Genomic DNA, 16,603 nt, shown 5'->3' on the forward strand with positions numbered 1-16,603 from the left:
GCGTACTTCCCAGCCTCCAGAACTGTGAGAAATAAATGTCTGTTGTTTAAGCCATCCAGTCTATGGAGTTTTGTTATAAAATTTCAAGCAGACTAAGACAGTATATCCCTTTTAATAATTTATGTTTTCAATACCATTTATTCCTTGTATACATCACCCAATTTTTCTTTTTTCTTTTTTTTAAAGATTTTATTTATTTATTTGACAGAGATAGAGACAGCCAGCGAGAGAGGGAACACAAGCAGGGGGAATGGGAGAGGAAGAAGCAGGCTCATAGCAGAGGAGCCCGATGTGGGGCTCGATCCCATATCGCCGGGATCACGCCCTGAGCCGAAGGCAGACACTTAACTGCTGTGCCACCCAGGTGCCCCACAATTTTTCTTACCTTAGAGTGTTACCTTCATTAGGATGCCCAATACCAGAGTCAAAATTGTTTGGAGAATTTTGTTATCTATGATTTACATCATACCAACTTTTTGTCTATGAAAAATTTTCATAATGCTTCTCAAAATTCAATGATGATTTTTGATGGTAGAGAAGAAAAATTAAAGTTATGCTGTGCCATTTTGGGTGAAGTCTCTGATTCAGTAAAAAACAGTCTTTAATATCTCATGGCAAGTCCAAAATTCAACAGGACTGCACAGAAATGTGTTAGAATTTTTCTCTGAAATTGTGTTTTCAGTTTGTTTTTTAAACTTCGTTTTCTTTGAAATAATGCCCAGGTTTTTTTTTAAGGTATATAAATATATATCTTTAAAACATGTAGCTATTGGACATAGAATTATTTCATCAGTTACCTGTACTTCTGTTAAAAAATTTTATATGGCGATCTTCAAAATTAGCCAATTTCTTTGCTTTTAAGATCATAATGTATTCTGAAGCCTGTTTCCATATTGTTCCATGTTCTTTTACAGTTGACATCCTTTTCAGATGAAATAGGCTCAGGGGCTAAAAAGCAAAACCAGGAGAAAATTTCACATCTGAAGGAAAAACATTTCAAATCATCATGGAGACATGTAGCTATCTTGGCACTACCATGCTTCTGTGAAATGGCAACATCTTAAATAAATTTACACTTTTAATGTCTTCATTTAGAAAAGTTGTACCACTGTGACATGGAACAAGCTAACATCAGAAATGCCTATAACTTTTAATAAAGATAAAAATATCTATCATGAAACTTCAGCAATATTTAAACAGTAATTTGAAACTATTTAAACTACTCAGCATATGGATCAAAAATATCTTACAGCTCTGGCTGAAGAATACCAATGAAAGAGGAAGGCAAAAATTCTACCGGCTTAAATTCCTTACCATTTATAATCTGTTTTAAACCTAAATATGGAAGAAATGTCTGAATCTTTAAAAAAAATTAGAATTTTACTAATTTATTTTGATAAAAATCATATCAAAATTATCCAAAACAGTTTTTAAAAATTAATTTTCTGCTATTATTTTAATAAACTTTAGGGTTAAATTATTCAATATAATTATATTCTTAAAAAGGCCACCTCAAGTGTCTGGAAACTTTTATTAAAAACATAGATGATGTTCTTTGTATATGAATTGAATCCAAGTAATTCCTTTCTACCAGGGATGCCTGGGCCTGGGGTTCTCCTATGCTCAGTCCTAGGACATAGCCTTCAGCACTGTTTTTTCCCTTCCCACAACCTGTGTCAGTCCCCAAATGGCTCCAACTTGATTCACAGTGTTCTGGGCCAAGTTTCACAAAAGCCTCTAGAATTTGGTTTTGAACACATCGAATTTGAGTTGATTACATTATATCCAACTGAAAATGTCCAGAAGACTATGCCAGGCCAGGTCCTCTGAGAAGCAGTCACCAAGACAGAATTTGAAGTATAAGAGATTTATTAGGAAAATACTGTGAGAATTAAGCAGGGAGGGGTCAGGAGTCCACAGGGAACCAGCAGATGCAGGTGTGACACTTGTGAAAGGTGTGAAAGGGAAGGAGGAGGGTTGGATAAGAATTGCTTCAGACTACTGTGAAGTTCTGAGCAAGTCTTGGCCAGGCTGGCGGGAGCCCCAGAGCAGAGGCTGTTCCCCACCCCCCATCGCCCCCCACTCCCCGCCACCTCAGGTTCTGTGTTGAGCAAATGTTCCCAGTTCCAGTGTGCCCTCTATGTTTGGTCATCAACAGGGAGCAGCCAGCCAGACAAGGCCTCAGCATGGGTGTGAATGCTGTGGTAGATCCTGAAGATAGAGGTTGTCAGCTAACTACATTCTTGTTAGCAGGTTGTTACTTGAAAGAAAGTGTGAGCAGCATTTCTTCATGGCCACCACAAAGGCACATGGAACTTGGTTTAAAAATGTGGGAAGGTTGTCTTCTAAATAGTTGGCAGAGCATTCCTTTTATGAAGGAAACATTTCGATTGGCAAAAATAATAAACCAATTGATGTAAAAGGCTGTCTGCAGAAGCCCAAATAATACAACACTTGGTTAAGATGCTCTGCATGAGGAAAATCCTTTTATGATTTACTTAACAAATATTTACTGAGCACTTAGGTCAGGTCAAATGTAGTGAAGATAGAGCAACCATTAAAACAGACCATAATCAAGGCACCTGGGTGGCTCAGTTGGTTAAGTGTCTGTCTTCGGCTCAGGTCATGATCCCAGGGTCCTGGGATTGAGCCCCACATGGGGTTCCTTGCTAGGTGGGGAGCCTGCTTCTCCCTCTGCCCATTCCCCTGCTCCTGCTCTCTCTCTCTCACACAGGTTCTCTCTCTCTCTCTCAAATAAATAAATACATTCTAAAAAAAAACCAGACTATAATCTCTACCTTCATGAGTTATACATTATAGTGGGTAGAAAGATAATAAAACAAATAAATGAGAAAGTTATATAGATTGTCAAAAAGTGATAAGTGCTTTTTGGGAAAAAAGGGAAAAATAAGGGGAAACCAAATTCTAGAGGGAAAAATAAAGCAAGGAAGGTGGGTGGGTAATTGGGAAGTGAAGGGTTGCTATTATAAAAATGGTGTCTGGAAAGTTTTCGCTGAGCTGACAATTGAACAGAAGCTCAAGGAGGTAGAGAGAGTAAGCCACTTAGACAGCTGGGGGAAGATCATTCTAGGCAGAGGGGAAAAAAAAGGCTCTGAGGCAGGCGTGTTCCAGAACTGCAAGAAGACTTGTTTGAACAAGGCAGGAGTTGGTAGCAGAGAAGTCTAGGGGGACCAGGTCAAGGAGGTCTATAAAGACTTTGGCTTTTCTGCCAAGTGTCATGGGAAGCTATTTGAGGATTCTGAGCAGAGGAATGACATGAACTGACACATTTTCAAAGGATCTCTCTGGCTGCCATGTTGAAAATGGGCAGTGGAAGGGCAAAGTGTAAGTATAGAGACCAGTTAGGATTTTATTGCAATAATCCAGGTGAGAAAATGGGAGGAATTAATTTTTCTCCTGAGATGAAAGGGGGCAGAAATGGGAGGGGAAAGGAAGTCTAAAGAAAAGGTATAAGGAGACATGGCCAATGAAGTTTTCCCATTTGATGTGGATAAGAGACATTTTAAGAAGGTGAATGCCAAATATGACCTTTGAAATTGTTGCCATGTTTCTGTTTCTGCTTCGGATTTCCAGTCAAGCCTATTTTATTCACAAATGTATTATGGGAGTGTATGTTTGTTTGTCTATCATATATCTTTTTTTATTCAACGAAGGGTCTGGGTCTTGGTATGTTACAACTGTGTTGGCATATATAACAGTGGATACTCATGGTAGCAGAAACTTTAAATCAAATATAATTAGGAGAATGGAAGCCCTGGGAGTTGGCAGAAATCTTGGGGAAGGTCTCGAAAGTGAGATTTGAACAAATCTTACCTAGTTGCAGGAGGCTTGACTCCAGCTGACTTCTGACTTAAGGCAAAGCTAGAGATTTGATTTTTTGAGCTACCCCATATAGAGATGATGAATAATAGAGGTCTTGTTGGAGGGAATATACCAGAGAAAAAAAGTCTGTACTTCAGTAATTATTCCAGATAGAAGAAAGAGATGGTAGGTTTAGTAAAGACAGTGAAAGACTAGAATGATAGGTAAGAAACAATGTCACCTGTTGTTAAAATCTGCAGGTTTCCCACACAAATCCATGTTTCCACTTCTTATTTTCAAACCCTAATTTTTATTGCATGGCTAAAATAGTGTATTTCTTATCCTCCCCGTGTAACAAGGTTTGGCTCAGTTCTTGCCAATGAGATATAAGTAGAAGTTGGATGGAAGTTGTTGACAAAATGAGAAGGCACCTTGAAAGTGTACAAGCAGCTGGGATGAGTCCTTCTGGGTAATTTAGGTTTTCTGTTTATGGCAGTATAACTGCCATATAATACTGGCAGCCACCATTTATTGAGCCCTATTATATCTCAGGCACGGTGCTAAGAACTTTATACTATTAGCTCAACTAATCATGACAGTAATCCTGTGACATAGATGCTATTATTTTCACCTATTTAATAGATGAGGAAAATGAAACTTAGAAGGGTCATGTGAATTACCCAAGATCACCTAGCTAGTGTGTCGTTTCAAACTTATTTGTTGGATTTTAAAGTTTGGGTATTATCTACTCCAACATAGTGTCAGATGGGGATAAAACTTAATTGAGGTTCTGAGAGTCTTATTTGAAACTACTGTGTTTCTCTAAACTTAACACTTTATCATCAACCAAACTATATTTCTCAGGCCTGTCTTCTTTCACACATGGTTTTGACAAATCCCCATCCCACCTAAGACCTTATTCTACTGCAGCTACGCCACAGCCCAGCATGATGTTTAAATCCTGCCAGAATCTGCTTTGTACAGTTCTCTATGATAGCAATTCCGAGGCAGGGTGAGAGCTATGCTCTCAGAGGGTATTTCTTTGTTCAAAATCGAAAGGAGGTAGCAGCTGGTCTAAAATTATGACTGGCAACTGGTTTCAAACTTATTATGGTTGCCCTGATGCTTTCTCAGATTCACTGAAATGTTTTTCCTCTGAGAACAAAGCTTCCAGAAACTCAAAACACCTGTATTAACTGGTGACCTAAAAGGAGCACTTACCTGCTAACTTCCTGGCTGATTTTCAAGTAGCTTGGCAGAATCTTCCTGCTGTTACTAGGCTTCTATAAAGAATTAATTATTCTGGATAGCTAGACCGATTTCAACAGAAACTGCCTTATTTTAAAAATCTGTTTTTTGAAATTTTCTAATAACCATTAAGAGCCCATTAGCAAAGTTGTAAGGAAAATAAGAAAGTGAGACTAGTAAGGGCATTATCACAATCATCCCTACTGAAGATATAGCAGGATGCATTAGTTTATGTGGATGTTTTTGTTTTATAATTATTACAGATGACAGAGATGAAAGAGCATAAAATCTTTTTTATTTATGTGTGTGATTGGTAGTGGAGTATGAGAGAGTAGGTATGAATGGAAAGGATCATTTAAACATTTTGTTCAAAATTATGGGAATAGCACCATTTACTGAATGCTTTTTAGGTATCAGATGCCAGATGAGGTACTTCTGTCATTTAATGCAATCTTTCCCCCAGTCCCTATAAGGTAGAGCACAATTTGTAAATATGATGATGTTCAGAGATATTGAGTGAATTAATTGCTCAAGGTCACGCAGTGGGAATTTATATAAAGATCTGTCTCTTCAAAATACATGCTTTTTCCATTTTATTATTCTATGACAAAAGGCATTCAGTGTTATGGGATATTTTAAACAGAGATTTGCTTTATAGAACTTCAGCATTACAGAAAACTCAAGCACTACTTGTAAACAGCTCTGGATCACTAATTATGGTCTAGTTTGAAGTTTTTAGATCTTAAATTCTTTTCTTTCCTGCAGCTACCCTTTGACCATTTTATATATACTAGAAGAAAGAAAGCAGTTAATTAATTCTGTTCATTATTAACTGCCTTGGCAAAAGTTTTGATGAAGGAGGGAATGGAAATGAACTTTGTTTATTATTTTTCTATTTCATTTAATGGTACATTACCATTCTTCATTCCCATGATTTCTTGAATTGACTTCAGTTTTTAAAAAAAAAATTCAAAATTACTCTCATTTAGCAAGTGAATACAATATTGTTTTTACAAATAAGAAGACTAAATTGTACTTGCTTATAATGGTTTATAATTACCTTAATAATCACATAAATAACATAAATCCTTAAAGCAACCAGCTTCATTTGTTACTTTGAGGAAGGGCAACAGCCATAAAATAGTAGTCATGTCTCTGTGAGAGCTTAGTGTGTTTGGGTCTCAACTGAATGGTGTATTGGTGCAATTGATAGACTCTGTGGCTATGTATACAGTTGGTGCTTAAAATCCTTAGCAGTAGCTGTAAGATTTTATCACCATTAGCAGTAACCAATATCATGAAATGTACTATAAAATTTCTGCTTAAAAGAAATTTATCATTTGCTAAATTTTACTTGAAGGCAATGCAATGTTGACCATTTTAGTAACCAATGAAATATATGATATATACCCTTATCATCTATCCTCTATGGGAGTTTTAAATCACAAATGAATATTATTTTTTAATTTCTATTTTGTATATCTTTCTAGCTAATAACGTTTGGAGAAAGTAATAATCAAATTTTGAGTTTTTCTCTTTACATTTGAATAAAGTGTTTTTCAGATTCCTTTATGGGTTGTATATTGACTATAGGTTATTACTGACTTTTAGGAAATTATGCAATAAATTGATTATTCAATGTGTGTAGAACATTTGTTCCTTTGGAAACACATAAAGAGAAAATATCTAAATATTTACAAAGTGTTTGACAAGGCTAAATAATCTAATCACTAACTTGGTGCTGATAGTATTTATGGGTGAAGATGTATGAAAAGGAGAGTTTATCTATGGACTCAGACTCTGGCTTGTCTGTTTTCACCCCATCCAACAGCTTTCCTGAAGTTGAGGTATAACCAGGTAACATGACCTTCCATTGCAAAAGGAAAATTTATTTGTATTAAGAGCATCCCTCATCCTTCTCCTCAGGATTTAGAGATGGAAACTACCAGGGTAGCTTCAGTCAAGTTCCTGTGACAAGGACAGAAAATAGAATAAAGAAAAAAAATGGCCTTGAACAGATAGAGTCCTAGTCAAGCAAGCCTAACACAAAGGACCAAATGTCTGTGAAAGAGCACTGTTTTTCATTGTGTCTATGTGTGTGTGTGTGTGTGTGTGTGTGTGTGTGTGTGTGTGTGTGTCCAAAACCGGTTACTCTAGCATGGTGGTTCTCAAATTTTGACATACATAAGAATCTCCGGGAAGGATGCTAAACACAGACATTTGGGGCCCACATCCAGAGTTTCTGATTCAATAAGTCTAGGGTGATGTCTATGAGTTTTCATTTTCAACCAGTTCCTGGGTAATACTGCTGCTATTGGTTCAGGGACTGCACTTTGAAAATCATTGCCCCCACCACACAGATAAGCTTTATATAAGGGGGTTCTTGTGAACCCAGAGTGCTGTGACTATGCAGGGAATTAGGGGGCTTTGGCAGGAATCCAGCCCACAAAGGGCATTCCTGGAGCAGTGGGCAGCTTCTTTTGGACTTGGCCTGATATCTTTTGTAGCTGTGCTATGAGACAATGAAAAGCAGTGGTGGTGGACTTGTACCTTTTAATCTCTCTCTACCTGAAGTTTGGAAGCAGGACTGACTAGACTAGTCACACTATTCTGAATCATTCCTGGAATTTTTGAATATTCTCATTGCCCGGCTTATAAAAAAAATTTATGTCATGTACCTGCTTTTATATCTATTATCTTAGTTTATAAAGGTGAATTTATACAATATACCTGTATATTTTCATTAGTACTAAAACATTTTTACTTTATTATTCACCTACACAAAATAATATTTTCATAATATTTCTAAACCATAGAGAGGGTGATTAGTAAATGTGTTGAATAGGAAATGAGGATGCTCTGAGAAGTTGAAGGTTTTTCCCACAACCCTTGCTCCACCCTGAAATGTGGCTTTATTTGCATTGCATGTCTGGGAGATGGCAAGAAGTTTAATGTTTCAAGTTTCCAAAAAGTAATATTAAGTAAGAAGTCAATAGAGAAGGGGCAATGAGGCAAAGCCGAGTGCCCCCCAGACACTGATTTGCTTTTTTTTTTTCTTTTCCATTAAAGAAAATAAATGTCTTGTGGGCATAGAGTGAGTGGGAATGTACATTCCAGGGTTGAGGAGGCTAGTAGTGGGAGTAGATCAGGTATGCCATCCACTATTTATACTTTGATGTCAATAGCTTAGTATATCATTCTTTATATATGTCATACCTGGTACCATGTGTTTAGAACAAATCAGTTTATGCACATTGAAATTCTTTCCTAGGTTTATTACATTTATATAAATAAAATATAATGTAATACCTTTGTTTAATTGACTACAAATTGCTACATTGGGACTTTCAATCTTTGTCTTTTTTTCTTCCTCTTTATCTGCTGAACCAGTTTACTCTTCCCATTATTTTCTCTTTTAAATTGACTTCATTTTATAGTAAGATGTTCACTCAGTTAACAGTATGGTATCTTTCTTATATATTTTTTTGTTTATCTATACCTATCTACTTTACTATTTACACCTGAGTTAGCGCAAAGATGACTTTTCCCACTAGAAAACTGATTGCTTCTCTTTAATTTTCACATAACTTTAATTTTATCCACTGATTATTAGTCTCTGGACTTCATCTCATGACAGAACAACACAGAAGCATTTTTGGCATGGTTTTCTTCATTGATAGGACATGGTATGCCCAGTAGTGTAGACAATGTAAAAAATGTTGGTTCAGCATTTAGTAGATTGACTTTGCTTTAGTAACTACCAGTAAAAGTTCTATACAACTACATAATTAAAAAAAATTGTTAGAATGGAAATCTTTGAAAATGTTGATCTTATCAAAGTCCTTTTAAGATTACAGAAACTTTACAAGGAATGACATATTAAAGTCTCAACAAAGATTTTGTTCTAATATGTTTCTAAAAACCTTTATAGGCTTCAAATCTGCCCATATCCATATTCTGATGGGTAGAGAATCAGGCAAGGAACTATTCTAAATACTCTTTGTTTGTGTTAAACCACCACAAAGGAGGAACACTTTAGTGGATCCGTGAAATGTTAATTTTTCCAATTAATGCATTTTATGCAAGGCCAGAGAGTTTAAAAAGAAGAAAACAATTGCTTTGAGTTTCTGGGTTATGTTAGTTCACACTAGCTGTGGTCTTGGAAATTTAGATTTAGAATAAATTAAAGAAGTAATGTAATTAATTTATAATTTTTATGAAAGACTATCAAGATACTGCTACTCACATTTTTCGCGAATTTCTCTGTAACTCAGAAGTTCACCCTGAGACATGCAGGGTATCTACACTGCCCTGCAGAGCCATCCCTTCCACATTTCATATCCCTTCCTCATACTTTGTAGGATCGCTTGTCTCTCTGCCTGGTAGGAAGAGTTTTAGGCTGGACCTCCAGATGGAAAACTCCAACAGGGTTTAGTTATATAGGTAAACTGTTTTGCTTGATTGTGCACCTGGAAAATTTAAGATGAAGAAGAACTTAAAAGTAAATTAAATGTAGGACAGGTGCATTATCATTTCCCATCAGTTTACAACGAAACCTGAGATAAGAGAACAGTTTCTTAGCTCCTTTACATCACTGAATACAGTGAGAAAATAATTTAAATTGAAGCCCTAAAAAGGTCTTTCTGCAGGAGAAGGTGATCACACACAGTGGGTAAATTCTGCTCCTGTTTATGCTAATTTATTTTACAATCTTCAACTTCCTATGGGAGAATACAGTTCAAAGAACAGAAGAAATATAGAGGAGGAGGCGAGTAACTACAGCTGCAGAGGAAGGGTTAAAGGAGGTTTTGCTGACGACATGACATCGAAGCTGGGTCTTGAAGAATAAGTTCCTCAGTAGAGAAGATATCTCAGGCAGAAGGCAAAGCTTGCACAAAGGAATAAATCAACATGGTGGTGTGGTGACTGGTATGTGTGTGTACATGTGCATACATGTATACCTAGGGAGCAAGAGGTGGAGCTGGAAAGGTAGGCAAGGCATGGAATAAGAAATCTTTTATATGTGCAGGGCAACTTGGACACTGATCTAGGCCTACAATTACAGACAGTGCTCCAAGAGCCTTTTCAGGCACCTGATGGTGGGAGTAAACAGGGCTTTGGGACTCATCCTCATTTCAGCCAGGGTCAATTTACATATTTTATAAATTTGGGTTCTGCCTGGTCTCTATATTAAACAAAGTGTCCAGCAGCTCTCATATTCGCCCTTGACAGTTATGTCTATCTTGCCATTTTTTGGCATAATCTTTTCATTTTTGGCATGTAGACTTTAAAACTGTAGGCCATTGTATTAGCTGGTCTGTGAATTGCATGGACCATCATATTTATTTTGCTTACTTCACTCTCTTCTCTCCTCCTGAAGATAATTTGAGATTTAATAGTCATAATTATGTCATGTGGAGGCTCTAGTTCTTTTGACCTATTTTCCCTTTTAGTTTGCATGCTGTAGAATTTTGAATTTTTCTCTGAACTTTCAAATTCTTGTCTTACTACATTCTAGACTTATATCAAGGCATCTAACTCAGCCTTTTTTTTTCTTTTTCTTTCTTTTTTTTTTTTTTTTCTGGTTATTGTAAGCTTTCAGGTGATAGGGCCCCTGAATCCTAAGATTTCCATTACTTTGGCTTTACTAACCAATTCTTTTTTGGTCTTAAGTGCTGAGGTGTTTTTTTGTTTGTTTGTTTGTTTGTTTGTTTGTTTGTTTTACTTCTTAGTGCCCAAATTATGAAGACTTGTCATATGCTTTGTTTGAACTAAGTGACAGACAAGAACTAATTGAGGTCCTCAATTATGACTGTGTCTATTTTGTGACATGTCTTAGTAGCACATCCTAGAGGTGATTCAGGAATGTGATAATATCATAATACCTTTCATTTCTTTCCTCCCACAAATTTCTACCAAAATGTTTATCTTCATTAATTTATTTCTACCGCACTTACCTTCTACCTACCTAGAGAGTTTTTTTAAAAATAATTCCTCTTATCGTTACAACTGAAATTAAGCGTATGTAACAATTATCAACAATACCTATATGATCATGGTTATTATCTGTATTATACATTTAAGCTTGATGTTCATTCAATTCAATCTATTTGCTTTTCAGGGTTCTGTACATAGTTACATAGTTATGTTAACATCAGTAATTTTATATAGCATTTCTGATCTTTAAATTTTTTTCCTGTGGTTATGGTTGAACATCTGCTCTCTAGTTAGGTTTTCTCCAGGTTGATGGGAGAGACATGTTGGGCAGGTAGAACTTTCAGCATTTCTCAGTAACACTCAGAAATAATTGTGTACTCTGGGTGCAGTGGTAACAATTCATGATGTATAAGCCCAGTTGAGAGATTTCTTTTGAGAAAAGTGGCAAAAAATATGAGGAAGAAAAAGTGGGAAAGTGTGCTAACCTTGCAGTCATTGGGAATTTAGCAAGCTTTGCACACAATAAAACTTGAATAATTTTTCCCCTCATAGATCACAGTTTGAGGATGTCATCAGATTGAGACACATAATTGTACTCATCATTGTAAAACAAAGACTAAAATGAATGTATTTGGAGAGAACTGAAAAATGAAAGGAATGAAATGTGGTATTATTTAATTTTTTCTGGGTAAAAATGCACAGTTTGTTTTTGATGTTATGAGTGGATTCTCTTAGATTGATTCTGTAACTACAGATGACCATTAATTGTTATTTGACTTACAGGGAGCATGAAAACCCAATTTATTTAAGCAAGAAATTATGTGGATTTTTTATGATAGATCATTAGTTCAATATTCTAGTTTTATGCTTTTGAAGGTCATAACAAGTTTACTTTTAGAGATAGGTACTATCTCAATAGATTTTGTTCTTTGTGAATCTACTTTCTACTTTGTTAATGATTCTAATGTTAGTTCTCACATGGATAGAATGTTATTATTTTTAATTAGCATTACTTCAGTGCTATTGATTTTGTTTTACACAGTGGTTTTGGTTCTTTTGCTTATCACTTCTTGAGAATATTTATTCATTCCCAGTGCTGTTTGGGGAACTGAATGGAGAAGGTTTATAACCCTACAAAGCCTGCTGCTAAGACGTTTAGTGGTTAAATGGTTTCCTTGGCCAATGCCATCCATGCCATAATAGTGCTTTTCTTATTTCAATACTTTTTTCTTGTTAACTATGGTTATAGAGGTGAGATATTGACTTCCTTATTTTGGAGGATAAGAGAATGTTACATTATTGGCGGTGGAATTGAAGCAAGGTTACTTTGGCTGTGGAATTTTTAGTGTGTATTTCCACTGGATTATAGGCAGTCAAAAGGTTATCTGTTATAAAAACTGCTCAAGATTATAAGTAGTTCTCCCAAAAGTAAATTAATGGATTTTTTTTTTTGTAAGTGTTACGCAGAACCCAGAATTTGAGTACCTGAAGCTTGGAAAAGAAAAAGAAAAAAGGCAAAAAGAAAGCTAAAATACTTTGTTGTGCATACCAGAAATCAAATGTAAATTTAGGTTAGAAGAGGCTTACCTAATAAAAAGTCTCTTCTAAAAAATAGTTATAAAACAGATGACATTTTCTCAAATCCCTTGCTTTTTGATATTTAAGTCTAATAAAACTACATTGAAACTTCTGATACAGATTCAGTTTGCATGGACAAGATCATGAGCACTCTTCAGGCTAGCACAGGAAAGGGCTTCCATCTGCTTCCCAGGTTTTGTTTATATCTCTTAAATCATAGTCCAGTGACCTTTTGAACACCAGAATTCCTCTAGTTCAGCTGTTCTTCTATGATTTTTTATACTTTAACAGCACCTACTTCGTTCACTAAGGAGAATGAATGGAAACCCTCTGTAAGAGGTGAACCCTGTAATGTTTGTCATCAGGTAAAAGCGTGACAAAGCTTTCTGATGGGACTAAAGAGAAATACGTGAATAAAAACACAACTGCTGTTTGAGCTTTTCCTGCAGATGGCACTGGTGTTACTTAGATAAAAACATTTTATGCTCAGCAGCTTTTAGTTCATTGTGCACACTGGAAAGGCTCATATATACTAGGAAACTAAGTAGATGTCTTGCAGTAAGTAGTCACTTATCCGTGCATGATTGAACCCCAGCATGGTTCAACCAGTCTTTTTGGTCTGCTTTTCAATTAATGCATTCACACGGACAATAAAATCTGGTGGAGTACGCTTTTTGACCAGGGAAGGGGCCTACTACCAAAAGCATATTACAAACTTCAGGCCCATCCTCTGTTTCATCTACATAAAAATCCAGCCTTGTCTGAAAATGCATAAATAACAAGGAGTTTAGAGGGAGGTAATATTATTTTTTTAAAGTAAAAAATCCTAGGAGATTTATTCTGATAATGTTAAAAAGAAATCCAACAAAGACTTATTGAACACTTATTTGAGGCAATGCATTGTGCCAGATTGTTATGGAGGATTCAAAAACTAAAAACAAAAATCAAACATAATATGCATCATCTCAGGTCTCTCAAGCTAATTGCAAAAATAGATATATGCATAAATATGTGAGATATAAGTGTCTAAGTCCATTCAGGCCATTGTAATAAAATACCCCTGATGAGTAGCTTATAAGCAACAGAAATTTTGTCTTATATCTGGACCCTGGAAGTCTGGACTAAGTTGTCATTCTGGTCAGGTAAAGGATCTCTTCTAGGTCACAGACTTCTCATTGTATCCTCACTTGGTGGAAAGGGCTAGGGGGTCTCTCTGGAGCCTGTTTTATAAGGCACTAATCCCATTCTTGAGGGCTCTACTCTCATGACTTAAGCATGTCCGAAATGTTCCACTCCTAATACCATCATGTTTAGGGTGTTAAGATTTCAACACATGAGTTTTGGAGGAACACAAACATTCAGGCCATAGCATACAAATTAGTTTCATAAGTGATAGACAGATTACCAATAGGAATAGGGAAGGAAAGAGTAAGGAAGAAATGTTGAAGTGGACTTGAGGTGGACTGTGAAAGGAGGGCAGGCCTTCAGTTAGTGTGAAGTGGGAAGGGGAAAATAGAATTCCCAGTAAGAAAAATGTAAGAGCAAAGCAGTGAGCAAAGCAGTATATAGAGAATTGTGTTCTTTTTGGATTTATTGATTTATTCAGGGACTGATATGTTCTGTGTTCTCTGTTAGGCGCTCTAAAACCTGTATACCCCTTTTGTCTCAGTTCAGGCTTCTGTAATAAATATACCACGGACTGAGTGACTTAAACAATAAACACTTATATTTCACAGTTCTGGAGGCTAGGAAGTCCATGATCAGGGTGTTGGCAGATCCAGTGTCTGGTGAGAACCTACCTGCTGGTTTGCAGATCTTCTCATTGTATTCTCATATAGTTGAGATCAGAGATAAGAAGCAAGCTCTTTTACATCTCTTCTTATAAGAGCACTAACTTTATTGATGAGAGCTTCTTCCTCAGGACCTAATTATCTCCCAAAATCTCTACCTCTAAGTACCATCACACTGGGAATTAGGCTTCAATATATGAATTATGGGGGGACACAAAAATTTAATTCATGGAGACATTTTAATTCTGTGCTCTTGGGTTATTTGAACTCTCTGTGCCTTTGTTTCCTCATCAGTAAAATAGGGTAAGAGTATTTACTTGAAGGGTTTCTGAGGAGATTAAATGAACAAACATATATATAGTACCTGGCCTATAAATAAATATTACTGTAATCATAAAAATAAATGTTAGATGTTATTATGCATATTTGTGTTTTATGCTAGTCATTCTATAAGGATAATTCTAATTTTATCAGAAGACTAAGAATTAGGTAGCCTTACAATTTTATGTATAAGGAAATTTAGGCTTGGAAAAATTAATTAACTTGCTAAAGATAATACAGGGTACATTTTTAAAAATTGAAGTATAACTGACAGTTTAAAATTGAATGTCTTTAAGATGTATAATTTGATGATTTGATATATATGTACAGTGTGAAAGAGTCGCTATAATCAAGCTAATTAATATGCCCATTGGTACAAGTTGCATTTGAACCAAGGCTAAACCTATCCTTTTTTCTTCTTCACCGTTCACTTCTTCATAATTAAATTGATTGTAGTCAGTCTCAGGGCTGAATGGGTGGCAAGAAGCTACAGTAGGATTTAGAAATAGTAGGGGCCCAGAATGGAAGGCTTCCAATGCTTGGCGGAGGGTTTCAACATTGTTATGCAATGGAAAATAATTTATGGGCTATCATGGACATTGTCTGTCTCCCTTGGAAAAGAATGAAAGCTAGTTGAAATTTTCAAAGGTCAATTAATAGGTGAGGTTGAAGGGTAAATAAAAAAAATTATTCAAATACCAAATGTCTGACAACAATTTCTTTATTAGTTGGGTTTCTGGTCTAGGGGAATGTTCTTAAGATATCAGGCTGGTCTTATCCAGGGATATAGTCAAGAGATCTGAACATGGGAGAATATTTAACTTTTAGATAGAGGCTGAGGAAAGAGATTAATCTGAATGGTTAGGGGAGAACCAGGAGGTATTTTGAGTGCCAAGGATTCAGATAATAGGAAACTTTCAGGAAAGAACAAAGTGTTGACTGCTGTAAGTGATTGAACAAGCAAAAGAATTGATATGATTGGACTTCCTGCATAGATGAACATCTGTAACAATTGACAGAACAGACTCAGTCCAGTCTTGGGGCTTCAAACTGATGGATAAAATAAAGGAAGATTGAGAAGAGTAAGTGGGGACAAGTATAGATTAGTCTGACAAGAACAATGTTTAGAGATAACAGAAAGGTAGTTGTAACTTAAGGGAGAAGAATTATTACTCAAGGGGAAGTATCATCACTGAGGCTTTTCCTTTAGTGTAGAGAAGATAGTAGTTCAGGAGACTAAAGTAGCAAAAGAAACTAAAAAGGAACAGCTAAAGAAGCAGAGGAGCACACGATGGGATATTTTTGGATGAGCATGGACATGATGGTCACACGAGCATCAGAGGACTGATCAGTAATGTCAAGTGCAGAAGAGGAACCAAGTAAGGTATAAGTGGAGGAGTGAGAACAGAAGCTGTCTGGAGAGACCTCTTTTGAACAGCTTGAGGTGCCTGGTTCTGAAGAGAAGAGAAGAGAAGAGAGGAAGCCTCAGAGGTGGTGGGTTTTGTTTTGTTTTGTTTTTTGTTTTTGTTTTGTTTTTAAGGATGAGAGTATATTTATAGTTTTTGAGGAAGATGACAATAAAACTGAAGCCAGAGAGAGAGATTAAATGATGAAGTAATCCAGAGAGATGATAATAGAGATTCAGGGAAGGATTTAGTCACACAATGCATAGAAGATTAGAAAAAAGAAGAGTGACATGGATATAAGTTTATGAACGAAGGTAGAATATTGAAGGAGCTTCTTTTTGCTTCACAGAGGAAATAGAACAACCAAGGGCTACGAAATAACACCCTGAATTCTCATATATGATGCATAAAACCCTGACCAATTCCTTAGTTTTCATCTCCTGCCCTTTCAGATGCAACACAACGCCATCTAGAACTCTTGCCACGCTATTCATATACTAT

General features: G+C 36.1%; 1 long non-coding RNA gene across 1 annotated transcript in view; it reads left to right on the forward strand.

Annotated features, from left to right (window-relative positions):
- Window positions 1–16,603, forward strand: part of LOC148107131 (uncharacterized) — a 431,471-nt gene that overhangs the window by 168,184 nt on the left and 246,684 nt on the right. The gene's annotated exons all lie outside the window — the stretch shown is intronic.

Source organism: Ursus americanus, chromosome 35 (genome assembly GCF_024610735.1).
Source record: "Ursus americanus isolate L20-20 chromosome 35, mUrsAme1.1.p, whole genome shotgun sequence".
Classification (NCBI taxonomy): domain Eukaryota; kingdom Metazoa; phylum Chordata; class Mammalia; order Carnivora; family Ursidae; genus Ursus; species Ursus americanus.